The sequence below is a fragment of the Rattus norvegicus genome, chromosome 3 (genome assembly GCF_036323735.1).
Source record: "Rattus norvegicus strain BN/NHsdMcwi chromosome 3, GRCr8, whole genome shotgun sequence".
NCBI classification, from domain to species: Eukaryota; Metazoa; Chordata; class Mammalia; order Rodentia; family Muridae; genus Rattus; species Rattus norvegicus.
In genome coordinates this window covers 153583784-153611437 of record NC_086021.1, presented here as the reverse complement: position 1 = coordinate 153611437, position 27654 = coordinate 153583784, and the positions used below count along the sequence as shown (strand labels likewise).

Below are 27654 nucleotides of genomic sequence, written 5' to 3'. Positions count from 1 at the left end.
CTAAATGACCCAAAACAGTGCCACCAACAGGTGACAAGTGTTCAAATACATAAACCTATTGAGACATTCACTTTCAAGACACCACACCCAGCAAACTGTCAGAACACTGAGATCATCCTCCAATGTAAACAAAACTCTTCCTCCCAGTAGAGGAAGAGAACACTCTGCTTACAGGGTTTAATCTATGATTCTATGAATCTATGATTCTATGAACCCTATGATTCAGTTTTGGCACAGGCTATGGGGCAATGCCTGTTACTCCCAAAGCCAGGTGAAGTTATAGTTTCAGTTCAGTTAAACAGAACAAAAGCCATTCATGTTCAAACCACAACAGCATACATAAAATCCTTTGTGAGCAAGTCCTTGCCTGGCGTATGCCTAGGAAATAGTTAAGGGAGTGAGAGGAGTTGAAGAATAAAGAGGTGAGTGGTAGTGTGGTTCAATGGTGAGGGCGAGCGGGCTGCTGTCTGACGGTTCAGCTTCCAATAACAAAACGCCTTAATCAATGTCAGAAACTCAGACCTGTGAATTTCTAGAAAGATACGAGTTTATATCAATTACTTTGGACGTCTCCCAGCACAATGAGTATCCACGAGGGGAGCAAGAGAAGCTTTCAGAAAACCATTAAGGAGACTGCATAAAAGAAGACTCCTCTGGGTCTCCTGGGATCCACCTTCTTTCTCTCCTGACCTTCTAGGTGAAGATGTTCCCCTAGCACTCCAAGGTGTGAGCAAATGCAAAGACATCTTCAGTTACAAGTATGGGGAGGGAGGAGACCAAAGTCCATGGAAACTTAACTCTGATAGGAGCTTATATGTGGGTAGCCCAACAATTTCTTTAAATCATTTTCTGTTTATAGTTTTGCAATGTTAAGGATTGAATATAGGACTTCACACATGCTGGGTAAGAAGTCCACCTCTAAGTTACATCCCTAGCTCCATTGCGACATATTCCTGTACACTGTGGGGAAAAGCTCTCCACAGAAGGGGACTGGTGTGTAACAGTGTGTTAAAAACAAAAGAGCATTTCTTTGTTTTGATCTGTGTCTCCCCAATTCCTTCCACTATGGGGGTCTGTAGCTTATGAGGAGATTACCAACCAACCCGACACTGCTGCCTACGAAAGTAGCTGCTTGCCCAGTGCAGTGGTTTGAACACGCTCGCTCGGTGTAACGAGTGGCTCTGTTAGTAGGTATGGCTTTGTTCGAGGAAGTGTGTTACTGTGGGGATGGGCTTAGAGACCCTTCTCTTAGCCATGCGGGAGCCAGTCTGCTCCTGGCTTCCTTTGGATGAAACTGTAGAACTCTCAGCTCCTCTAGCATCATGCCTGCCTGGGTGCTCCCATGCTCTCACCATGATGATAATGGATTGAACCTCAGAATCAGTAAGCCAGCCTCAATTAAATGTTGTCCTTTGTAAGAGCTGCCTTGGTCATGGTGTCTCTTCATGGCAATGGAAACCCTAACTGAGACACCCAGGGATAGCTGTTTTGAAGATTACATGACTACATGACTAACTTGTTGCCCTTGTTTGATGAAATGAATATTATGACATAAAGTTCATAAAAAATTAACATCAAATTTTTTTGAGGAAATAGCTGCGCTCATCAAAATTAATGAGTGTTTTCTATAAACACAAAAATCATTTATTATCTAATCTCAGTAATGGAATAGAAACTCATTTTATCCTAAAAACTATGAAAATTAGAGATGTGAATTATGTGGTTACAATGACCATAAGAGACATTCAAAATTATGCAGCCCTAATATGAGAAATGAGGTAAGATTTAAAAAAAATAGAGAGAAAGAGCATGGGCTCCTCGTTGGTAAATTAAAAATACTAACAAGAAAAACGCCACTTAATATAAAGATGCAGTACAGTTACAATTAAAGTAGACACATAATTATGAGAAATTAAATTAAATCTAAGTGGTTTTGTTTTTCTGAAGACTGAGCTTCTGATGTGTAAGGAAATCTGCCAATATCATCTGCTCATTCATACGTTGTTCACGTGGGGATCGAGGATAAATCCTTTAGGAAACAGTCATTTACTCTAATATTAGTGGCAATGGAACACAAACTCATCTGGATGGACTGGCATCTGCCCCGCCCACTGTCTGACTGCTGAGTGTTTTCTATACATTGATTCTATATAGCCCAGCTTCCCGAGGGGTGGCACAATCGGTATGGCGACATCATGGAATGTGGTCTCCATCCGCCTCATGCAGAGTTAGGTACTGCTGTGGGAGAACCGCATGGATGGACCCTCGGGTGGTCCTGCATCCCATCCATCCTGAGGGAACAGGGACAGAGCATCGGGTGGCTTCTCTCACCAACATGCATTTTAGAATTTCAGTTCTCATGACGTCAGCGGGCTCCTGAGCACAGGACCTACTCCATTGCCTCAAGAGTGTGTCCGTCCAAAATTCTTATTGAAAATCCCAGTGAAACTGCACGGGGAAGAGGAGGCAGAAAGCCTGTGGCTTGCTAAAGGTTTGAGGGAATGAGTCGGCTCCTCCGTCCCTTCCCCCATGGGGAGACACTGCTTTCCTTCTCTCTGAAGGACTCAGTAATAAGACTCCATCTTGGAAGCAGGGGGCACCAAGAACAGCCCATAAAGCTTGATTTAAGGAGACTTTTCTTGACCACCAAGGCCTGCTACTGCAACCTGTTGCTCCGTGTCCTCCCTACCCCCCCACACAGGTTATCTAGAGTAGCGGAGAGCACGCCTTCCCTGAACATGACATGCAGACATCTTTCCTTGAGTTTAAGGCCACCCCTGCACAAATGTCACTATTGCCTCAAAGACAAATAAATACTACTTTGAGCCCAGCTTTACTCTGGGGCATGTGCTTTGAATGAGTGAGGTCCTTGATGTGTCAGCAGCACAACTCAAGTTAAAAGCAAGGCTTTGGATGGGTGCAGGGGGGAGGGTCCAACTTGCCTTTTAGCATCTTTTAATGTGTGTTATTGAGAAATTATGGACCCCTTTAAAGCCTCAGTTGCCTGCTTTGAAAAATGAGAGATAAGAGGGGCTAGGAGTGTAGAGCTGAGGAGGGTAGCTCAAACACTTGCCTTCTATGTGCCCCCAGGCCTGCAGCAAACTGTCAAGCAACCACGGGCATTGAAAAGAAAGGGTGGGGGAGGGGGTGATTGTAAAATTTTAACCACAAGGTGGTCTAGTAGCTTCTACCGCATGAGGTGTGTGAAGCCCTGCAACACCCACCTGCATGGCGAATCTGGGTTATCAATGCTGTGATTATTATTAATCAAGACCCTTGGAGGCCTTCTGCCTGCTGTTGATTCACACCAACTGAACCTGTCTTAGAGGTGTCAGCTTCTTAGGAAATTAGACAGAGCGGGACGCAGAGGTCAGCGTTCCAGCTCAGCCCTGCAATCTTGCGCCTCTGTTTCCTCATCTATAAAACTAAAGACAGCAAGGGCACGGCTCAGGACAGCAGCATTTCATCTGGGTCCTCGAGGACACAGGCATCAAGAAGGATGAAATGTGTAAAACTTTCATTTCAGGAAATACCAGAAGGGTGGGATGGGGAGGGGAGCTGGGGCAGCTGGGAAAGCCATTAGGCTGGGATTTGGATCTTGACGATTCATCCTATTTTAGATGCATTTCGAAAAAAAAAAAAAAAAAAAGGCACACGTCTATATTTCCCCCTAAGTACTTTACCATGTTCATCTTTAACTAGATTCTTTTTTTCGGGTTAAAAAAAGTTTATGTAAAAATTTACACCAAATCTCTAAATGACTGAGACCATTTCCAAGCAGCAGACAGCAGTCATTACCTGGCTGGGAGCAATTGGCAGCTGCACATTCTTGGCGTGGAATGTGTTATGTGGGCATCTGCTTATGTGGTTCCTACAGAGGCTGGGGCTCTGGGAAGCAGACTAAGACAGAGGTTAGACTGCAGGGGTCTTATTATGAAACAGCTGAAGAAACCAGCCATCTCATGGCCCCATATGAAGTCACGGGGATTGGCTTTGACTGAAAAACCAACGGCTTTCATCAAAAATGATTCTTAAACACACACGTTTCATCCTCTATCCTCCTCCTTTCAATAATAAGTATTTTCTGAAGGCCACATCCTATCATTTTCGAATGTCCAGAGTCTTGTGAGTGTACCCCCACACCTAGGGTCTTGAAGGGTAATTCCCAGACTTCTAATCTAGAGTGCTGAGTAAGACAATAGAGCTCTTGTTTCCTGGCTTCTTATTGCTGGGGTGTGGTCGCAGTCTCTGGGCTCTGGCTAAACAGATGGGTCCATGTAAAGCTTTGCTAGAAACCGGGCTGCCTATCAGGGCTAAGCACCAGTATCCCCGTGGTACCCAGGGGCCAAGGCTGAACTCGTGTGGCCTTCAGCAACAGCTAAAGACATGATCCTGACAGCGTCCTCCCGGCCCCCTGGCCTGTGGGTAGAGCAATTCTGCTATGTCATTATGAGAGCCACTAGGATGCTCAGTTCATGATCCATCCATAATTCTGGGAACTCTATTCTTCGGTACTGTTCTTTGCCCAAACCAGCTAGAGGCAATTCATCCGCAAGTATAAAAAACCTCGGCCAATATACAGACTTCCAGTCACGTTGTAAGTCACAGTGCCTTCTCGTCAAACACAATGCTGATGCAGTATTACAGTATTACAGTAGGGTTATAGTCCAACAAGCCTACGGCAAGCTGAAAGTACCACGTTGAACACATGTCAAACATATCGAAAATACACAACACAGCCCAGCCCAGCCTGCCTTCAGTGTGCTTGAGATACTGGCAGCAAGCAGCCTACAGCCGAACAATGAACAGTCCTGGATTGATAGCCTAGGAAAAGGTCAAATTTCAAAATCTAAAGCGTTGTTTCTACTGAACTATTGCAAAGCGAAAAGATAAAAAACTAATCACTGTAAAAGTCAGGGGTGATCTGCCTTTCTGGAAGCCTGACATGCTAAGTAGATTGGTCACTCTAATATGGGTTACTTCTCTGCAATCTAGAACTCGAGGACTCCAGGGACTTCACTTTTACCAGGGGGCTATTAAAGGGGGTCTATCATCACCAGACCCAGGATATGTATAACCCGGGCTAGGGTTTGGGGAAGGGCTTCATCTCATCATGTCTCCTGTTTATAGCCTTAATGAGTTCCTCTTATTTGCAAGCATGCCTACTTAAGGCTCCCATAGCCATTTGCTTACTCTATTCCTCCATGCACATCCATATAGGTATTGGCCAGGAAAACACTAACATGTTCTTCACAAAGCAGCTCAACCATGACCTCTGCGAACATCTTACTGATGAGTGGTCATTTCAGGAGCCTCTCGGCACACATGGGCACACCCTTCCTTCATGTAGGTGTTCTCCCATTGTGGCCCCAGCTAATCTGTGATTTTGATGAGGTGCACATCTGGAAACATTAATACCCAGGTTTTACCCTCCGCCTACCTACAATATCTGCCAGGGCTTCACATCAGACAAACCCACCAAGATGCCGATTAGTTAAGGGAATCCGAGATGCCAAGGCTTGTTAAGACAGTGCAGGGTTGAAGCAAGACGAGGGTGGTGCTAGGGCTGGTGGAGTAAATGAGCCACTCACCAGTTCCTCACAGAGGTCAGTGAGGTTGAAGGGGGCTGCAGACTTAGTTGAAGGATAGCCCAGGCAACTTCATTATGCCCCCCGTCTCCAAATACAAAGTTGAAAAACAGGCAGGGTCTGTAGTTCGGTGGTAGGCCCTAGGTTTAATTCCTTGTACTGCAAGAGAAAAATGACATGATATTCGTGTCACTGTAAAGAGAGGAAGTGCGTGATTCACCCTGCTGTGTAAGTCAGGCCCAAAGACAGAAGCCACAAGTGGAAGCGGAATACAACTGTCCCTACATGTTCCCATGGCAGTGATGTAATGAAACATACATGTGACACACCCTTGACCTAACTCACACACAGACTTAATCCTCAAGGTTGACGGAGGAATGAGAGAAGTTCTATTCTTGACTGATTTCCAGTGAACAAAGAGGAACCTGCTGCAGAAGCAGAAGTGATGGGCTCTGAGAGGGCAGACTCTCGACTCATCTCGGTGCTGCTCATAGCTAAGGGTGGGAAGCCTGGACAGGCTGCAAACTCTGTCTAAACAAGCCAAGATTTCAAGAACCTTGAAAGACCTGGAGTCTATCAAAGTGTCCCTTCCGACAGGAAGAATGGAAAGTTATTGCTAATAGGGGTTGAATTCCACCTGTACAAAGAAGTCAGTTGCCGAGGGACAGACCCAGCACCCAGCTATTGTGCCTGCACAGACATCACAATGAACTCACAGGATGAAAGGCCAGTAAGAATTCCAGAGGCATCAGCAGACTCCAGCCAGTACAGTGGATCAGAAGGATAATTTCTAGAAAAGAAGCACCCAGAAAACGGGAATCTTATCTAATTAAGAAACAAACAAAACAAAACAAATAACAAAAACCAAAAACCAAGGCTCAGTAAAACTAAAGGGGTTTTGGTAAATATGCTTTTGGCCCGTGATAACAACAAGTGCAGCAGCAGGAAAAGCAAATCTAAACACTTGGCTCGTGAGAGTGGCTAATTTACGTAAGAGGATCAAATGAATTTGGTAAGACTGGAGAGGAGGCCAGCATTACTGCATAGGTTGAAATCTAAGGTCACTGAAGCAGTTGCAACGGAGAAGCTGGACGCTCCTTAGCCATTTTCACAGCCATTTTGGAATGGTCAGAAGCCACATTGAAGTTAAAAAAGAAATCACATAAACACTGTTTGTGATCATCTCTCGGTGCTTGAATTGGTGCTAGACAACAATGGGACAAAAGCTGGGCTCCCAACCCAGGCTGGGGCTGGAGAATTGTGAGCTCAAGGTCAACTTGGGTCACGTAGTAAGTTCCAGGCAAGTCTGAGCGAGCAGTGTTGAGAGATTCTATCTCAAAGAGATCCCCAAATCAACCCCGTACCATAGAGGAGCAGCTCTAAGCTTTAGGGAGCCTGAGAATCCATTTTAGAGATCTGGTCTGAGAAAGAACCCAAAATCACCTATGCGAAATAGCCACTAGCCTCAGGAGGGAACCAAGAAGGAAAGAACCTGGATACAATGTAAGTGTACCCTCATCTCTTCATCTTGGCCATAGCCTTAGAAGAACACTTTACTAATGCGACCCACAAATAACAAATACACCTGCCTCATCCTAAAAGATGTCCGTGGTACAGTAAGTCTCATATGCTAGGGCTAGAGCAGTGCTTCTCCACCTTCCTAAGGCTGTGGCCCTTTAACACAGTTCATTTTGTACCCCCAACATTATTTTTTGTTGCTACTTTGTAATTGTAATTTTGCTACTATTTTGAAACATAATTTAGACATCTGTATTTTTCTGATGGATGTAGATGGCCCCTGTGAAAGGGTGATTTGCCTGCCAAAGGGGCTGCCACCCTCAGGTTGAGAACAGCTGCCTTAGAGGGGGTACAGAGATGCACAAAGCACATCTCACCATCAAGCACCCACTTTCACTCAAATGAGGTCAAATCGCTACCTAGGGCAAAACACAACCTTGACTCAGCCTTCAGATCTCAGTGTGCAACTTTCTGGTCTTCATCATGTTCATCACCTGTGAGCTTCAACTAAGGTAAGGATCCCCAGTGACAGGCAGGTTCTTATCGCTACGGTTGGAGGACAGCTAAAACAGAGAATCTTTGTCCCAGGGAATGATCATGACTTGGAGCAGTCCTTCAGTGCCTCAGTCTCCTCACCGAGAAAACAAACATTCAGTGTGTAGAATTGTTTTTAGAAATGTGATCTACTACATTGCTCAGCCAGCATAAAAGTATATAGGGCTGGAGAGTTGGCTCAGTGGTTGAGAACAGAGGACAGAAGTTCAGTTCCCAGCACCTACACCAGGTTGTTCATAAGCATCTGTAATTCTGGCTCCAGGGCACCTGCACCCATTTATGCATACTTACACATAATTAAAAACAATTAAAAGGCCTTCATGCGGCCCCCCAATGATTGGAACAGGAGTTGAGCCTGACTTTGTTGCCTGCCTGTGGATCTTGTTCCCCTAACTGGGCTAGCCTCAGGGGGAGAGGATGAGGCTAGTCCTGCAGTGACTTGATGTGCTGAGGGTGGGGGAAGGTGGGAAGATGGGGATTGCGGTGGGGGGAGTGGGGATGGGTAGTGTGTGGGGGAGAGGAGGGTGGAATAGAGGGAAGATCTGCAAGAGGGGGTGCTGGGAGGAAAGGGGCCTGAGGTTGGATGTAAAGTGAATAAATAAATAAAATAATAAACCCAAAGAACAAAAACAGTAATAAAAAGTGAATGTAAAAAAGAATATAATCATCAGCTTCTTTTACAGAGTCCACTGCAGAGAACATAATGATAGCACATTTGAATCATACAAGTGTCTTGCAAGTTAAATTACAGTGTAAAATGTAAACTCTAATGTGCATGCTAAAGTGAGCAGGAGAGAGTGACCATTAATAACTAAAATGTGGTTATGCTCATCCAAACGGATGCCACGGTGCTTCACCGTCAGGATCTGCAGGTGTGTAGGGCTTACCAGTGTAAGCCAGCAGGCTCCTGCTGCTCTGGGAGAATCAGTCCCCAAAGCAGAGGCACCACAGATGTTCTTCTACACCACTGTAATCCCAACACCTGGGAGGCTGAGGCCTCTCAGAGAGGGGCAGTGAAGAGAGGCCCAGCTAGAGCTGTAAACTAGAATCAAGCTGTCATTGTATCTGCTCTGGCTTTGCATTCCTGAGTTCTGTATCTCTCCATATGAATACGGGTTCTTCCATCAATTCCACTGCAAAGCTCCTGGGGACTCTTGTCATTTGGGGGACTCATTTACAAACAGAACAAAATCTTATTTATAGGCAGGCTTTGAGAAGCCCATTGCAGAATGGTCAACTCTTTACAGGTCTCACCCTAAGTATTAAGAAGCAGGTCAACTTCTGCCACACCAGCACCACAACATTCCTAGTCTGCAATGTCTTCCAGAGATCAGACCACTGAGCCATCTACAATGAAAATATGCCAGGGTCTATCCTAAGGGTGGATAGCCCAGAGAATGATTTTACAGGCCTGAAGATTCGGGAGACTATAACCCTACCCAGCCTGTAAACATCCTTTAAGATTCTTCAGGAGAGAAATAAACCAGGTCTAGTCCTTGCGAAGTGAATCCTTAGACATTTACATTGTTGCTGCATCCACTTTGAAGATAAGGTTGGTTTTCCTCTACCAGAAGCAGGGCTCTGTCACCTTGCACACAATCTTCGCTGTTTACCTCCTCCTACTTCCTCAATGTGGTTGATCCAGACATCCGCCTTCTATAAACCACCTTCTGGAAACCACTTCCCTATGGGACAGTAAGATGAGACCCACCTAGTTCTTCTGATCACCTCACCCTCTATGGGCTTTGCAGAGAAGCCAGAATTACAGTCTCTGAGTGACAGTTGTGACCTTTTGGAATTCCTGTCTCCTTGCTCTGAAGACACTACTCCTCTGTCTGTCTGTCTCTGTCTCGTCTGTCTGTCTGTCTGTCTGTCTCTCTCTCTCTTTCTCTCTCTCTCTCTCTCTCTCTCTCTCTCTCACACACACACACACATATACACTCACATACACTATGATATCCAGTATGTAGCCTCCAGGCATTGTATGTACCTATGCCTCCAGGCCCTGTAAGTTGTACAGCCTTTATTTCCATATTGTCACTTCCTAGTTAGTGATTGACTGTTTTTCATTGTCATGATTCTAAATTTAAAAAAAGTCTACTTTTTTTTGTTTTGACCTTCCACAGTTTATGTACTAATGGGTAATGTATACCCACAACTCACTCATACCATCTAGAATCTACAACACACCTAGCAGTCAATGAGTGACGACATACACAAATACCACACTCCCCAGGCACCTATGAGATCATTACTAAAGTTGAGAGTGGTGACTTGGAACAGAGGGTGGAAAGTAGAAGTTATTCCAAGAGAAACTTGGCAAAGAAGGTAACCTCTCAGGTAAGCCTAGGAGGATGGGTAGACGGACAGACCAGGTAGGAAGAACAATGAGAGGTAAGCCCGTGCTCTGGGGAAACCACAGATCCAATGTTGACACCACTGCAGGAGCCTTGAGAACTTATGGAAGGGGATCAGAGTCTGGCCAGGGCATGCAGAAATGTCTTGTAGACCATGCAATGACATTTAGGTTCCACACTATAGTGGACAATGAGGCCCAATCTCAAAGCTGGCTGGCTACCTGTTCAAAAACTTGAAAACCAGTCACAGATTTAAGTTCTAAGGTTCTGTTCTGTTCTGATTTATTGAACCCCAAACTCAGAATAGTTTTAACCACTAACTAGCTCTGAGCAGGACTGTACAGTGGCAGAAGGCCAACCATATTGGGGAATAGCATGCACATGAGATAAATATAAAGGATGGGGCACACATGTAAGATCTATTTAGGGGCAGAAAACTTAACTGCGTGTGGGAAGATCGAAAGACATCTAAGATAAAATTCAGGTGTCTCTCTTAAGAAGTTGGGTAAGGAGCAGTACAGGTCACAAGATCAAAGGCATGCAGACAGACAGCAGTGGTGGTGGGAACAGTGGGGGCCAGCTGAAGGTGAGGAACCATGGGTCACCAGTCACCAATCACCAGAGTGGCCATGACTTAGAGGCCAGTGGTGCACAGAATTCCCAGTGTGAAGACAAAACCCAGTCCAGCCCAGCAGTGCCCAGACCACCTACAGCAACACACTGGGCAAGCTTGCAAGAACTAATGGGTAAACACACAGTGATTTTGCCAGCCATTTGTTAAGTCCCTGGTAGTCCTGTGCAAATACTTTTCTGCCACAGAGAAATCACCAAATGCTACAGATTAGATTGACTTCCCCTCACTCCCATGCCTGCTACCTACATGTACTCTTGGAAATTAAGGATAAATAAATAAATTCACTGCCCCTGCCCCTGAATTACTGAACCAGAAATTATAGGATAGTTTTCATGCTCTTCTCCAACAAAGGGACTTGGATTCTAGGGGGCAAAGTAAACAACCTGGTAGGGTTAGAATGGTCTGCAAGGCAGTGAAAAGGTATGCAGGAGACTGAGCTGGCTCAGGGAGATCCTGGTCTTTCCTTGCTGACCTCCAAACCAGTGTATTCAGCTATGCTTGCAAAGTTCCTAAAATTCGTGATTGTTTTTGTTGTCACTGTCCTTGTTTAGAAAGAGATGTGAAAGTTGAAGAGTCAAAATCTTGCATTCCTTTACTGTTTGGTGCTTCCTTCCAAAAATTCCCTTGGTTCTTTGTCTAGGAGTGCAAGTTAGAGTTCTGGCTCACTAAGTTCTCCTCACTAAGGACCTGCCATGGAGGCTACACAGGAGGGTGGGCACTAACACTCCAACCCAGACATGAATAGCCAGCCCCTCTTGTGAGCAGTTTTGAAAATGCATCTCTAGATTTTCATGGTGAAAATGGGCTCTATTTCCTACCTTTAGTCCATCTACCAGATGATTTTAGTGTTGCTACTTGGGAATGGGTGGGGTGGTGTGGGATGTGTGTGATGCAAGAGCATTAAAGGAAATGGTCAAGAGGATAAAATCTTGGGTCTATGTAAAAATCTGAATTCTAGTTGGGCGATGTCAATGATCTGGACCACTCCTCAGATAGATAGTTCACTATAAACCAATGTAAAGAGATGGGTGGAGTCACTGTCTCTTTGATGAGGTAATGTCATTTTACTCTCTTGAATTCCTGGCCCTCAGGAAAGTAGCTTCCGGGGTTGCAGTCACACAAGCCTGGTGGGTTGGTGCAAACCTCCTCAGAAAAGCATCCTTGCTTTCCCCTTTCCTTCTTTCTGCTCTCAGCATCTTTGCACTAACGCTCTGGGGTTGCTTTTTCTGCCGGTGAAGCTCCCCTCCCTGCTGTAAGGCTACATGTTCCTGTCACGTGTTAATCCTCATGCTGGCTTAATTCAAAATGACACGGCTTCCCCCACTTCTCTGTTCCATTCTCCCCCTCCTCTAGGCAGAGGTTTACTGTTAGCCTGCCTGAACGAACAAGATTGTATTCTCATTCTCCTTCTCCCTCTCTCTCCCCTCCCCCTCCTCTCCCCTTACCTCTCTTCCTCCCCCCCTCCCACTCTCTCTGAGGAAGTCTGCATCTAGTAGCATCTAAAAGTAGTATCTAGTCATTTCCCATTCAAAAAGCCTTTCTTAAAATCAGCCCCCATCTTCTCTTCATATCTTACAAGCAACAACCACACTCTGGCTACCTGCCTTACCTGTAGCTGAAGGACTTAACTGTGACAAATAGGGCTGGTGCGAGTGGGACAAATGGGCTGGTGGGGGATAGGGAGGAGCTGAGGACACAGTTCACCATGTGTCTGTTTTGGACTTTAAACCTAATTACAATTATATAAAGCCATTGTCTTACTTTAATATGATTAATTTGCCACACATTATAGCAAAAAGAACACTGGACTAGAAGCTGTGGGTTTTCATATACATACACACACATCTCTGCAAAGTCATTAAACTGAAGGATCTACAGAAACCAGAGTTGGTAGATTGCTAATCTTAAGTCGTAGGTTCAATTCTCATGACCGCATACACACTAAATACTCCCCACTCTCACAGAATCTACCATTGCATAAAAATAAAAGCTTAAAAGTTTGAATTTCTAGTTCCTTCCAGTTCTCTGCCCCAGTGTTCCAAATGAAAATACAATCTTGATGATTAAATTACAAATATTCTTGGAAAAAACTGAAAACAAATGTATGTAAACAGAGAGTATTGGGTTCTGGACTGAATGCCTGGGTCCCATCCAGATCCCCTCACGATGGTGTTGTGACCTCAGTGCCCTGAGTGCTCACTCACATTCTCCACCATGTGAGGATGGAGGGAGGAGGAAGCCAGCTGCACGCCAGGAAGCTTGCGGCAAGCCTGGAAGCAGCCCTCACCAGAACCCAACCATGTTGGCACTCTGATCTCAGCCCTCCTGGCTTTCAGAACTAAAAGCGTATATCTCTGTTGTACAAGGCATTACCTTGGTAGTATTTTGTTATGACCACGCTACCTGACTAAAACACATTCTAATCTTTATTCACCTAGAAATGAATCTTGCTAAGTGTCAAGAACATGGAATGTGTGACCCCTCAAATGTGTTCATATGTGACGTTCCTGTGCGCGCGCGCGCGCGCGCGCGCGCGCGCACACACACACACACACACACACACACATTTTTACATAAAGAAATCATTGCAGACTGTCTACTGGTGTACTCTACATCACGCCATGGACCCGGCATCTTTTCAGATGTCTCTAGGTTGTCTCTTTCACAAGTGTAGAATGTTACTTCAAAGACAGATCTCCCATAATACCTCAGCTAACTAAAAAAATTTGCTTCTAGCTTATTTTTGGTGTTTTAAACCATGTCACAACCTCTTTTAATGTTTTAAAGTCTCTTTTGACGGATGCCCTATTAGTTTCCATCTTGTCATAGGAATGCGCCCACAAGCATCTCTCCCTCCCAGCCCACCACTTTACATGGTGCTGGCACTGTGAACTCAGATCCTCGTGGTTGCGTGGCAAGTGCTTTAACCGCTGAGCCATCTTCCTAGCTTCTATGTGCAGCTTTTGTGACCTCATATTCTTGGAATCTATGAGCACTGACAATCATGAAATCGTAACACACGACTACTGAAATTCACATGAATCTGAATTTGAACGGCAATGGGTGCTTTTAACTCTTGACTGAAGCTCAGACTCTTAATCCAAGCCATGAGAACTTGATCCTCAGCCTTGGCCCTCACCAGTTGCTGAACCCCGACAAGCTATTGGCTGTGGAGTGATTTTTTTTAAATCTAGTTTAAATACTAGTAGTTTTCTAGTATCTTTTAGCTTCCATTTTGCTAGGCTTGGTGGTAGGGGCCTTTAAAGACTGAACCTTCTCTCTGTCTCTTGATCAAGCTTTGTGTGTGTGTGATTCAACTTAGGTCAGTGATGTCCAACCCTTGCCAGGAGGCACTGTTTGCTACCAGCGTTTCGATCTCTAACTTTCCATGTTGGGAAGCTTATAGGAAACTTGAGCTAAAAATTCAGTCTCAACTTTACCTAAGGCTCAAAGTAAAATCTGATCTTCTGACACCTGTCCAGCCTGTGACTACTTTAAAGGTTTGTCCCCATTCTTAAACTACTCTGACTCATGAGCCTGAAAGGTTTTACTATAAGTAAGAAAAGGGCATCCTGTGGAGGTGGGATCCCATCTACCTTTGGGGCTGATAGTCTCAGAGCTTTCCATAAACAAGTGGAAGCTACTGAAATAATTGAGCTTTTAAGGTACCACTTTCAGAATGACTTTGTCTTGTCTAAGGAGCAATAGCAAAACAAACAAACAAACAAAAAAACCCCACCAAAAAACAAAAAACAACCCCCCCCAAAAAAACCAAAAAAACCCCAAAAACCAAAAAAACAAAACAAAACAAACAAACAAACAAACAAAAAACAAAAAACAAAAAAACAAAACTCTTTCCTTTGAATGTCTCTGAAATTAGACTCGAGTAGGGTCAAATGTGTTTGGAGTATATGATGTTCAAAGCTGCATCTATATGGTAAAATTCAACCCACTCACAAACATGGCTCATGCACCATGCATCCGTGTGGAGGATGCTCAACTCTTTTTTTTTTTTTTCCCGGAGCTGGGGACCGAACCCAGGGCCTTGCGCTTGCTAGGCAAGCGCTCTACCACTGAGCTAAATCCTCAACCCCTGCTCAACTCTTAATAACTGTACCTTGTGAGTAAAAGTGAGTCCCTGAATGAGACAGATTTGCCTTTTCTCAACATAAGATTTATATGTGTGTTACACATAAAGAGGAATCCATGCATGGCTACAAAGTATACACATCCTCAAGGCCCTGAGGCTTTTGTTACTTCCCCAAAGCAGGATGTGGCCGCCACCTTCATCCCACTCCCTGAGGGCAGCTGCTAAGCTGGTGCTGGCCAATGGCACGCAAGGCGGCTTGCTCAGCCATGACAAATCAGCTTCCCAGGGGGCTGTGGGGCAGTTTAGTGATCCAGAGGAAGTGAACGGTACTGAATCATGGTGATGAGGGTAGAAAAAAAGAAAAACACATCCATGATTCACATTATCCGAAAGAAAAGGTTAGGGAGCAGGGGTGTGGGGACTACAGATAGAAACCACATAAACACACTTATGTATCAGCAAACCCCACGCAGAATGTCAGTGTGGCTTCTGCTTTTAGGAAGGGCGAAGAAGCGGCGGAAAAGCCTCTTCCCAGAGCAAGGCCCAAGGAACACAGCGCTGACAAAGTGAACTGTGTCACCCCAGTACCACCACACAAAAGAACTGAACCTTCTTAGCGAACTCAGGACTTGTTAGAAGAAAATGTGAGCAATGTAAGATTTTTGGCTCCTCTTCAATATTCCTTTATGTGCCCTCCAAACTTAAACTTTGATTTTTTGCTTTTATTACTTTTATTTTTACACGTAAGACTTTTTGCCTCTCTGTCTTTTCTCTAGATTAATTTAATTCTCAAAAATGAATCACCTAATAGCTTCATATAAGAGGATGAAATTAAATTCATTCAAATGAAAGCAAATAAACAAGACAAGCAAACACAATTATCCCACAAGCAATCTTCAAAGTTATTGGAATCCATCGCTTCGGAACCTTCTGGAATCAAACACTCACAGCCTGAAGCTCAAACCTGACGTATGAGCTTACTACTACCATGCAGAAACAAGTGTTGAGCCTCTTTGTGGGTAGAAAAATAAGACATAACCAAATTTTATAAAACATAATATCGAACATTAATATTTATAAGACATAATGTTGAATTAATGTTTGGAGGGGATCTGGTTTATTTTGGCCTTATGGATGGCCATGTAGACTTTAAAATCAGAGGCTGAAGGACTTTAGCAATGTGGGTGGGTAGGGGTAGCAGTGTTGGGCAGAATGCTACATGACAACAGCAGGTGTTGTAATCAGTCACCATGAGACAGCATCAGGAAGTCTCAGGCTGGTGGAAGCGCCAAGGAAGAGACAGAAAGGGGGCAGAGAAGGTGTACATCATCACCTATCCACGTACCACTCACAAACCTAAATGCTCGAGAGAGCTGAGCCCACAGCAGACAGCCTGGGTATAGCTTCTGAGTAGCTGTGAGTCTCCTGGAGCCGAGTTAATCAAAACTCAGCAATCCCAGCTTTGTACATCACTTGTAACTTTTCAAGTACACACTTACATTCCACCTGCCAAGAAATGGTTAGAACAAATGCAAGAAACATTTGCTTTCTGTGTTCAGCAACTAAGGATACAGAGTTTTATTCTGAACCACATAGCACATTTCCTCACTTAGTAAGACCCAACCGATATTAGCGTCCATTTCACATGAAACATTTGGGATGATTTTACTAACACGTCTACTTTTCTATAAGATGGCTACGTTTCCAAATGCCAAGCTCCATAAAACATGTTAAAACCACATGCCAGACACAAAGACAATATTTTCTGGTTGAATTTGGCAATATTTTTGGTTACAGAATTACCATATAACAGCCCATCGTGAGTGAATCTTTTTCCTGCACCAAAAGTACCATTTTTATCACAAAAAAAAAAAAAAGCAAAACAAAGCCATAGAAAATGTAGAGGAGAGAATTTTAAAATCTCAGCTCTATTCGTTAATCTTCTACACTGTGCCATTCAGGAATCTGCACTCACCAACTTCTGCCTCATTTACTTAATCTTGTAGCTTATTGTAACCAAGAGCACATGCTGTGCCCCTTTAATTAACATCCCGCATTTCTTCTGCCACAGAGAAAGTGTCTTGGGGGAATGTGCTGAAGGGCTTTGGCTCAGGATGAGCCTCTTTTAGCCCCATGCAACATCCTGTATGCTGTGAGGCTCCAGAAGATTTAGTGAATGACAAGTTGCTTCTCACTGAGCATTTGGAAAACTGAAAGCCAGGAGATGGCAAATAAATTGAACAACATTTTTTTCTGCCTCATTTTTTTTTTTAAAATGTCATCTGATATTGGATAACGTGCCCACTGGTTGCTGTTTTAACTCCGTCAGTTACAGGCATGTGTTTGGCTCACTTTTGTTCTATGAGAAATGCTAAGACAGAGAGGGTTCGGTGTGAGCGAAAGAGGAGACTGATGGGCAAGAGGCCACTGTGAAGGGCAACACACTGAGAGACCCGCCATGGCGCAGGTGTGCCACTGAGCATGCTCACTCCCTTTTATGGTCTAATAGCCCATGGTCACATGCACTATGGCTGGCAATTCTCCACTATATCCAAAGGGAAAGGACAGAGAAGTTGAACAACTCCTGCAGGAACTGGAGAGAGGAAGACAGTAAATAGTATCTTCAAGTCTTTTCTAATCACCAGCTACCCATTTCCAGCAGCTCAGGAGGGTCTCCCCATTTAAAAAGATCTACTGAGCCGCCGCCCGACAATCGCTGTCTCTGGCCAGTGACTTACAACCCAACTCCCTCTTGCCCTTTTTAGATTTTTTTTTTTTTTTTTGGTGACACTGTCCATCTTATGAAACAATTCCTAAGTACACCATTATGGCAGGAAGTAATGTGTACTAGAATTCTATTTACTTTTTTATGTTGAAGTAGTTTTGAACTTGGAAAAGTAATCCTGTAATTCTTAGGAACACTTGCCACTTGGTGAAAACAAAGCAATGAAACACAAAATAAACCAAAGATGTAAACTGATACTAAACCAAGGGAGGAATACAAATGACAGGTCAGCACATGGAAAGATGTTCGGCGCCATGAATCATCAGGGAAATGCTCAGACCACCAGACAGGGCAGCAGAACTACCTAAGGAGGTGAAATAGAAGATCTGAGATAGCAGCTGTGGGTGATGGACGTGGCTCAAAAAATGTCGACGCTCAGACACAACTGGGGGAATATAAATTACTACATCCTCTTAGGAAAACAATTCAGCAGCTTCGTAAAGAAATAAGTACATACTTTTATTACCCAGAAATTACACTCAAAATGAAATAAAAATCTTGCATGAGGACATTCTACATAGCAGCTTGTAAATTATAATAGAGCCAAAACAATCATAATCTCTACCAACCCAGAATACATAAATGAAATTCAGGGCATTTATACAATGAAATCTAATTAAGACATAAAAGGGTCAAGCACTGCACGAAGGTCAGAGATCCCTATGAAAGGGTGAGGGGAAGGGTTGAAGGAGCTAAAGGGGATGGCAACCCCATAGGAAGACCAACAGTGTCAACTAACCTGGATCCCTGGAAACTCCCAGATGATCAACCAAAGAGCATACAAGGGCTGGTCCAAGGCCATAGCACATATGTAGCAGGAGATTGCCTTGTTTGGCATCAGTGGGAGGGGATGCACCTAATCCTGTAGAGACTTGATGCCCCAGGACATGGGGATACTCGGGGGCACCCTCTCAGAGGTGAATGTGGAAAGCTCTTGATGCCACCTCTAGGATATTGGCAAGAACTTGGCATTGGGGTAGGTCAAAGAAGTAGGTTCAAGATCTCAATCATCTTGTTAAGTCCCCGAATATCACGGGACTTCGTTTGTTGCCTTGTTTGTTCCTTGAGTATTTTGTTCATGTTTTGTTTGTTCCTTGACCTAGAACTGACCCTATTCTTTGCATGTACTTAGAATGGTATAAAAGCAGACTGGGGAAAATTAAAGGTGCTTCAGCACTTGCTGGTGGTCATACGATAATGTTGTCTAATTCTCCTTTCTTTCTTTAATCCTCCCTCTCTCCCTGGAGATCCTGATGGCTGACTGAGCTTGCTTGATCACATGAAGAGGGAGTTGGAGGAGGGAAACTCTTCAAGGAGGGACTGGGAGGGAGGCGGCATTTGGGATGTAAATAAATAAAAGAATTAATTAATAAAAAAAGACATGAAAGGAAACAAACTGGCCTGTGAGTTACTTTAGTAACATAAGTGAGTGAAAGTGGTTTAGTCCCAAAAGTCCACGTATTGCATCACTCCATTTTATGAAATGTCTAGGACGTTGTATAAAGTACCAAAATACCCATATGTATATACTTAAAGCAAAATTTATGGCATATACATTATACTTAAAGCCATTTTTAAGAATGGGAGCTTAGGCAGAGAACAGAAGCACATGCCTTTAATCCTAGCCATCTGTGGGCCAGAGGCAGGTGGATTTCTGTGAGACCAATCTAGTCTACATGGTGAGACTTTGTCTTATAAAAAATTAAGAGTTTGCTCCAAACATGTTTTTCTGCCTAAAATTAAATGTGGCGTTCCATATATGTTCCTTTTAAAAAATGCTTACATAGTGATGGAAGATCTTAGGTTCTGTTGTGCCTAGTACTAAATGCTACTCCTTCCTTCGCTCTCAATCTCTTGAGTGTGCAGTCACAGATATTAGCAAAATATGGTTTAGACTTTTCTTTTTCTTTGCTGTAACTGAATGCTCAGAAGACACAACTTAGGGAAGGAAGGATTTATTTGGATCATGGTTTCAGAGTGTTCAGTCCATAGCTGCTTATCGCCCTGCACTTGGCGCAGGAAGCCACTGGAGCAAGTATGTGTAGAAGAGGCTGCTCTTCACATATCGACAGACAGGAAAAAGAGAAAGGGAAGACAGAAGAGTCCAGGACAAGTTATGGCCCTTAAGGACAAACTCCCAGTTAGCTATTTCTGAACATAAGGCTGCGTGACTACCTTTACCACCTCCCATAATGCTATCATTATGCATCTTTCAAGTGGTTAATCAATTGATTAGGTCAGATCCTAAGGGACTATCTCCAAAAATGTCCTCACAGACTCACCCAACGGGATATTTTATTCAGGTGCTCTTAGGTGTTTCTTAATCCAATATAATTGACAAGACTATCAGGAAACCGCACACACACATGTCCCCTGAGGCCCACTATTCCCACTTTGGGGCTCTGTGACTCTTATTCAGAACTTACTAGGGGCAAGAGCACACCCAGATCACTCCTGGGTGAGAAGTACCAAAAGAGTCACTGGCCCTTGGAACAGTCTTCCTCAACAGAGGACAGGAGTGCAGATACACACCCCTGCTCCCTGTTCTCTTGGGTGAGGTCCACAACAGCTCCCACATGGCCCAAAAGGACTGAGCCCCAGTGTCCACAGTAAAAAGCTGTTCATATACATAATATGTCTCTCAGTTTACCATGGGGTTATGCCTTCCTAAACCCACCATAAACTGAAAATGCCGTAAGCCAAGACTGTACTCCATATTCATAACTCACTAACACCGTTGGGTAGCACGCAGCCTGCTATGCAAGATGGATTGCTCTACCTTGTGATTAGAAGGTCAATCAGAAGCTATGGCTCACAGTGGCTGCCTAGGAGCCCTAAAAGGACAATATCCTGCATATTGCTAGCAAGAAAAAGCTCAAAAATCAAACATCAGTGGGTGGTTTCTGCTAAATATGCCTGGTCTTCTCACCATTGTAACTCAAGGATTGCCAGCTACTTTTCCCTCCCTGTCCCATTTCCCTGTTTTCTCTCTCCCACCATCTTTCCTAGAGTCATCTTCCTAGTCGATGACTGGTGTCTAGATCCCAGTATCTGATTTTGGGGAACTCCCAAATAAGAGAGTCAAAAGGTAGGTTTTAGTTTGGGTTTCTATTGCTGTAATAAAATGCCATGACCAGCCGGGGCAGCCATCTTCCAGTAACTTGCCAAAATGATGAACACAAAAGGAAAGAGGAGGGGTACTCATGCTCTCTAGACCTTTTAGGAAACATGGAGTCGTTCCTTTGGCCACATACATGTGAATCTACAAGAAGGGTGATATTGTAGACATCAAGGGAATGGGCACTGTTCAAAACTGGAAGAGTCTATGTCACCCAGCATGCCCTGGGCATCATTGTAAACAAGCAAGTTAAAGGCAAGATTCTGGCCAAGAGGATCAATGTGCGGACTGAGCACATCGAGCACTCAAAGAGCAGAGACAGCTTCCTGAAGCGGGTGAAGGAGAACGAGCAGAAGGAAAAGGAAGCCAAAGAGAAGGGCACCTGGGTTCAGCTGAAGCGCCAGCCTGCGCCTCCCAGAGAAGCCCACTTTGTGAGGACTAACGGGAAGGAGCCTGAGCTGCGGGAGCCCATTCCATACGGACTCATGGCCTAATGTACACAAAGGAAATAAAGGACCTGGACTGCAAAAAAAAAAATGCCATGACCAAAGCAATTTGGGGAGGAAGGGGTTTATATGCCTTATACTTTCATATCACTGGTCATAATGGAAAGGAGTCAGGGCAAGAACTCAAACAGGGGCAGGACCCTGGGAGCAGGAGCTGATGCAGAGGTCATGGAGTGGGTGAGCTTACTGGCTTGCTTCCCATTCTTGTTCAACTTGCTTTCTTACCCAGGACAACCATCCCAGGAGTGGCCCCACCCACAATGGCTGCTACCTCCCAGCCCCATCAGTCACTAATTAAGAAACTGCTCTACAGGCTGGCCCACAGTCTGAACTGATGGAAGCATTAACATTTCTTCAATGGAAGTTTTCTCCTCTTCAGTGACTATAGTTTGTGTCAAGTTGACATAAATCTACCCAGCACAAGGTGACACTTATTAAACCACATGTACACGTGTGGTTTCCTTCTCTTGGGTTATGGTAATCTATATAGACAGAAACATGCCACTAAGGATATAGGCACTTTAGAAAGATTTACTTTTATTATTTTTAACTATGTGTCTCTGTGTGGGTAGGTGCATGTGAGTGTGTGTGCTCTTGGAGACCAGAAGAGGGCAATGAATATCCTGGTGTTGGAATTATAGGCAACTGTGAACCCTGACCCCCATAAGGATTCTGAGAACCTAATGGGTCCTCTGAAGTGCTGCTCTTAACCAACAAGCCATCCCTTCAGCCCCCAAACACAGACATTTTGATGGTATTAATGTGACATACAATTTCACGAAGACCTTATCTGAATGCTCCATCAGGACAAATAAGAGGATGTCACTGTGGTACCATCACTGGGCTCCTGTGTTTCTTTGCCTGCCTGCCTGCCCGCTTAGACGAAGCATGGACTCAGTATAAAGAACTTAGGAGAGTTGGGAAGATACTCAATCATGCAAAGATTTCTTCTGCAGACTTCTATGCACAGCCAAGAACTCAGCAGTCATGCCAACCTTAGCATATGCTTTATGACTTAGAGCTCAGAAGAAGCATAAAACAGCAAGTCTTTTCCATGCTAACTTGGAAAAAGTCCTGTAAATTTATAACCAGCATGAAAGCGCTGCCTCTTCTCCTTCCAGCTAAACTGTATCCTCGCCAGCTAAGAGAGCCAAGGTATCCAGAGAAGCAAAGAAATGGCATATTTTACAGTATCCAAAGGCTTCACCTAAAATGCAGGAAAGCACAGACATCCCTAAGACTGGAAATTGCTCCAGTGTCCTTACTCCTTTTATCTTAGACAAGCAAGAGCAACTGGCACCCATGGATTCCATATCAAACCATTTTATGAGCGGAGCATGCTGCATACTCCGAAGGCATCGTGAGTCTAAGATGCACAAAGCCACCACACAACGTAATGCAGAAAGTCCCACCAACGTTGGAGATACTGAAGAGGTTCCGCAACATGAATGTACCCAGCACACCACTAAGAGCAATTAGCAGATTGCTAAGGAACAATCGAGGCTACTACTAAAACTAGCAATGGTGAAGCAAAAGCTTTCAAAGTTCACATTCTGGTTTCCCAGTCTGGCAGAAGGCAGAGTCGAGGCTCTGCCCCATTGAGGGTAGACTGCCCTATTGGTCTTAAGCCAAGATCAATATCAAGAACTCTCCCAGCAAAGGCAAATATTCTGTCCCTCCTCTTGACTCAGGTTTGAGTGACATGTGTTTTAGCCAATAGAATATCAGAGAGGCGACAAGCCTAGGTCAGAAGAGGCCTTTGTGTTTCTACTTGTACTCTTCCTGAACCACGACAGGAGAGAAGCATCCTCCAGGCAGTTCCTGCTCTATCCTGCTCTTAGAATGTGATCAGGAACCCGCCCGTCTTGACATCCTCCAGCAGAGCCCAGCCGAGCCCGCTGTTGGAACAAAGCAGTCAGCCAGGTGAGTTCGGCCTGCGTCAGCCAACCCTCAGGTGCACGAGGGACACGGCCAGGTTCTTCCCAGCTGAGCCTAGCCCCACTCTGTACAATTTCAGCCAACCTATTGTCGCATGCGTGGCACAGACGGGTAAGATCTAGTTTCTCACTGAATTTGGGGATAAGTGCTAACCCAGGAGGCAAAGGGGCCAGACAAGGAATGAAAGGAATAGTGTGTGGGTAGGTTTGTTTCCTTTGCTTCTTCACTGGAAACATGGGGAGCAACAATGGACAGGATATAATTACGGTCACAATTACTTTAAAGAGTTCTTTTCCCAAGAATAGCCTAAATTCTGTGGCCCTTACTGGCACAATGGCAAAAATGTATGCTGTATACTCTGTCACAGATCCACCATGAAACTGAGCCCCACATAGCTTGTCACTGGTTAGTTTTTTGTCAACTTGACATAAGCTCATGGAGGCTAGAAGAGGGTGCTGGACTCCTGGATCTGGAGCTACAGATGTTGTGAGCAGTCATGTAAGTGCTGGGAATTGGACCTAGTGTCTCTGGAAGAGCAACCACTGTGTGTAAACCATTGAGCCATCTCTCCAGCTTTGAGATATTTTCTTGGTTGGTAATTGGTGTGGGAGGACCTATCCTGCCTGGGCAACTGGGTCTGGCCTGTATGGGAAAGATGTCTGAAGTTAGCTCTGCTTGAAGCTCCTCTCTTGGCTCCCCTTAAGGATGGGCTGTAACCTGTGAGATAAAATAAGCTATTTCCATCTCAAGTTGATTTGGGTCAGTATTTTATCACAGCCAACAGAAACTGAATTAGTGCGCCATGCTTCTGGTATCACTGTGCCTGTATATCCTCTCATTGCGATTTTTAAAAATTAATTATTTTATGTGGGTGGTGTATATGTGCCAGGGTGCACACATAGAGGTCAGAGGACAACTTGCAGGAGTCAGTTCTCTCCTTCTACCACGTGGGCCCCAAGGACCAAACTCAGGCTGCTCGGGTCACCAGGCATGACAGAAGGTGTCTTCACCCACTGAGCCATCTCTCTGGCCCTACATTCCAACTCTTGACCCAAACAAAGACATGGCCTCACTCTTACAAATAATGGCGAATATGCATTGATATCACAACTCATTTTCAACTCAAAATGGAGACAGGAATAGCACCTACCAACCAACCTTCCATGACGTAAGGGCATGCAAGCTGCACAAAAGGATTCGTACATAGCAAACGTTCCAAGACTAGTACTTATTTCAAGCAAGATGTATGCATTATTACCATACTGAGGATTCGAAAGCATCATTGAAAACAGTGGGGATAAGGTCGAGGGGGCAGAAAAGGAAGAAAGAGCATGCAGGGAAAAGAAAATGCCTTCCTACTAAACCTCTGAAGACGGTTCAGCGAGCTGATGGCAGCACATGCCTGCCTCTGCACGGTAAACACAGAGGGGAAGAAGCAGTTTCTGAGATTCTATTACAGTGTAGAGAGGAGCGGGATGTCCACAGGGGAGGCAGGTCAGGCTGTGCTCCTGTGTGTACAGGCCTGAGGCCTGAGAGATATCCCCAGAGACAGCACCCCAGTGAGGAATTATTTCAAATAGCCCAACAGTGGCCCTGGGACTTGGCTCAGTGGGCAGAAGTTTAGGGCTGCTGAACAGTACTAGAGCACTGTGTGTGGTATGTAAAACATGGCGCTCGAACTGTTGGAGGGGCCTTCAGGATGCGCCAGGGGAGAAGAGGGACTCTAACGTTGGCATTGAAAGATACACATCCTAATTGTGCAGGTAGCGTGGAGGGCCAACCTCAAAGAGTTCACTTGCTGTTGCAGGAAGGTCTCTGTCAGCGTCATCGCCATCTTCTGTAACCCCTCCCCAGCCTGTCCTGGGGACTGTAACCGTGACTAGGAGAGGGGAAGGAGCGCAAAGCTCTGTAACACTGGTTGTTCCTGGTGGGAAAGGACCTTGCCATGATGCCCAAAAGAGAACACTAGGATGCCATCCATACCAAGGCCACCTTAGTGATTCTCTGTGGTCCAGGACAAGTCAACCTGATCTCTTTGCTCTCAGTCTCTCCATGTGAAAAAAATATTATACATACATTATATAATGTATTTATGTTTATATGAACTAGAAACTAAGACTCTCACTTGAGAGAGAGAATATACAGTATTTGTGGGTTTGCATGAGTTACCTTAATATAACATTTTCTAGTTCTGATGCGACCTCCATGGTTTTGGGGTTGACCTGACTGGGGTGACAGACGGAGGAAAGGGAGACACACAGACACATGTGCAGGAAATCTGGCTTTGGGAGGATGCGTACACTGATGGAGACAAATCAGCAGCAGCCTGGAAACCCAGCAGTTATGTTGCAGACCTGGACTGAGGAGGTGGATTTTTGTACACAGCTGAATGAGGGGAGGCAGCTTAGCTCATCCTGGTAGGAGATTTCTGTAGGGGAGAAGTCATCAAGGAGAAGGAAGCTGTGTTTGAGATTTTCTGCACACACTGGTTCATGACATCCATATGTGGACCGGACGGAGGCAGGCTTTTCCATCCCTCTGGGCCTGTCTCAGGGAGAGCTCTGCCATTCCCACGGTCTGAGGCACGGGGTCCTTGATGTGGCTGTGCTCATTACAACAACGACACACATCTACTCAGAACTCTACCTGCTCCCCACATAGTCCCATAATTCTGCAACTTTATTTTCCTGTTCAGTCACATAAAACTCCATCAGTCTGTGTACCACTTCTGCTTATAAACTCCTAGGCTGTCGATTGCCCTCTAACTGGAGGTGAAGGAGCAACAAACATCTTCAAACAAGCATCCTCCTTGGTAAGACAGAGTCCTTTGAGTACGTTCTGGAGAGCTCATGGTGATAAGGTGGCTCGTGTGGTCCTTCTAATTTTAGTTTTCCGGAGAAACCTCCCCACAGATTCCTATCGCAGACACATCACTGGACACTATTACGATAGTAACAGGAGCTCCTGTTTTCCACATTCTCCTCAAAATTTACCATTTTTCTTGGTGATAGACATTCTGACAGGAGGGGGAATATCAAAATGCCTCTAATTTCATTACACTGATGGCTAAATGTGTTGAATACTTTAAAAACATTTTTTGGTCCATTTGTGTTTCTTCTTTTGAGAACTTATTTGTCGGTAGCTATAATTTTTGATGTTTAATTTCCGAAGTTCTCGTTTCCCAACTCTTGTTGGTTCTTTGTGAGTGTCACATAATGCACCCCAGTTTCACTCATCTTCTCATTCCCTCATATCTAACCTCCATCCTTGCAACCTGTCCCCCAAAAGAAATTATAAAACAGACAAGACAACACATAAACAAAGCATAGAGACCATCTCACTGTGGAAGCTGGAGCATGTCACAGTGTCCCACAGTGTACCCTCTGTCCACACATCTTTGCTTACAAACGTTCGTGGCAGTGAGTTACCAGTCTGGTCTGAGGCCTCTGGCTTCTGTCACACCATCAATATTGGATTCTCATTGGGACTCCTTCCACTTAACCTGTTGCTGCTCTGTGTCACGGAGAACCTGCAGCTTTGGGTCATCAGGGATGGTCCATTCCCGCACTCCAACAGGTCACAAATGATGTAGATTTTTGGAGTGGGCCAACTCAGAGCCCTGGATCCGGGTGTGGGTGTTAGCTGAGAAGGTCAACCCACTGGCTCTGCCACATCCACACCACCAGGGAGAGCTCTTCAGCACTGCCACCAGCAAGAGGCAGGCTCAGCCATCCCACTCTAATGCCCTCCAGGCCAGTTCACCTGAACCCACCAGAGCCAGTTTTACTGTGCTGTCCAATTGAGATGCAGGGCCCACTCTCCTGATTGCTGTAGCCTGTGAGGAGCAGGGCCAACCTTTCTGCTCTCATGACCGCGGGGCCAGCTCTACTGGTTATCACATATGGTGAGGGGTGAGTGGATAGAGATCATCACCTTAATACCCAAGCCACCTCACAGCCAGCTCACCCACATTCATACCCTCAGAGCCGGCTCACCTGTGCCCCAACCACTAGGACCAGCTCTACTGTGCTGCTCAGCTGAGGTATAGGGCCCACTCTCTGGGTGTCTTTCTCTGCCTGCCTGTGCAGTTATTTTTTTATAGGTCTATTTTTACATTATGTGTATTTGTGCTCACACACGAATATGTGTGCATGCAGTGACTCTGTTGGTGCTAGAGTTACAGGCTATTGTGAGTGCTGGGAGCCAAACTTAGGTCTTCCAATAGAGCAGTATGGGCTCTTAACTTCTGAGACACCTCTCCAGCCCCTATCTGTACAGTTCTTTATGTGTTACAGACATCAGTCCCTCCTGATATATGAATGGCTATATTCTCCATTCTTCATTCAGGCTGTCTGCACACTGCAGATAGTTTCTTTGCTGCATAGAAGCTTTCCAATTTCATGGAATCCCATTGGTCAATTCTGAAGGCTATTTCCTACGCTGCTGAGAGGTTCTTCTATTCAGAACCTTTCAGTCTATATATAGTTTGAAATGTTTGCCCTGTTTCCCTCCAGTAGTTTCAGTATTTGGGGCTTTAAATTAAGGTCTTTGGCCCATTTTTTGAC

The 27654-nt window shown here is 44.8% G+C and overlaps 1 protein-coding gene across 5 annotated transcripts in view; it reads right to left on the bottom strand.

The window, feature by feature from the left end:
• The window catches only part of Rin2 (Ras and Rab interactor 2), a 216751-nt gene that overhangs the window by 145460 nt on the left and 43637 nt on the right, over positions 1-27654 (bottom strand). Inside the window, exons 3-4 of one of the 5 annotated variants that reach the window (XM_063283806.1) lie at positions 6305-6378; positions 5592-5747 (exon numbers count right to left, since the gene is read on the bottom strand). The exons of 3 other annotated variants lie outside the window; for them this stretch is intronic. The gene's annotated coding sequence lies outside the window, so the exon portion shown is untranslated. The remainder of the gene's footprint in view (positions 1-5591; positions 5748-6304; positions 6379-27654) is intronic. One more of the 5 variants, XM_006235142.5, reaches the window with a different exon arrangement.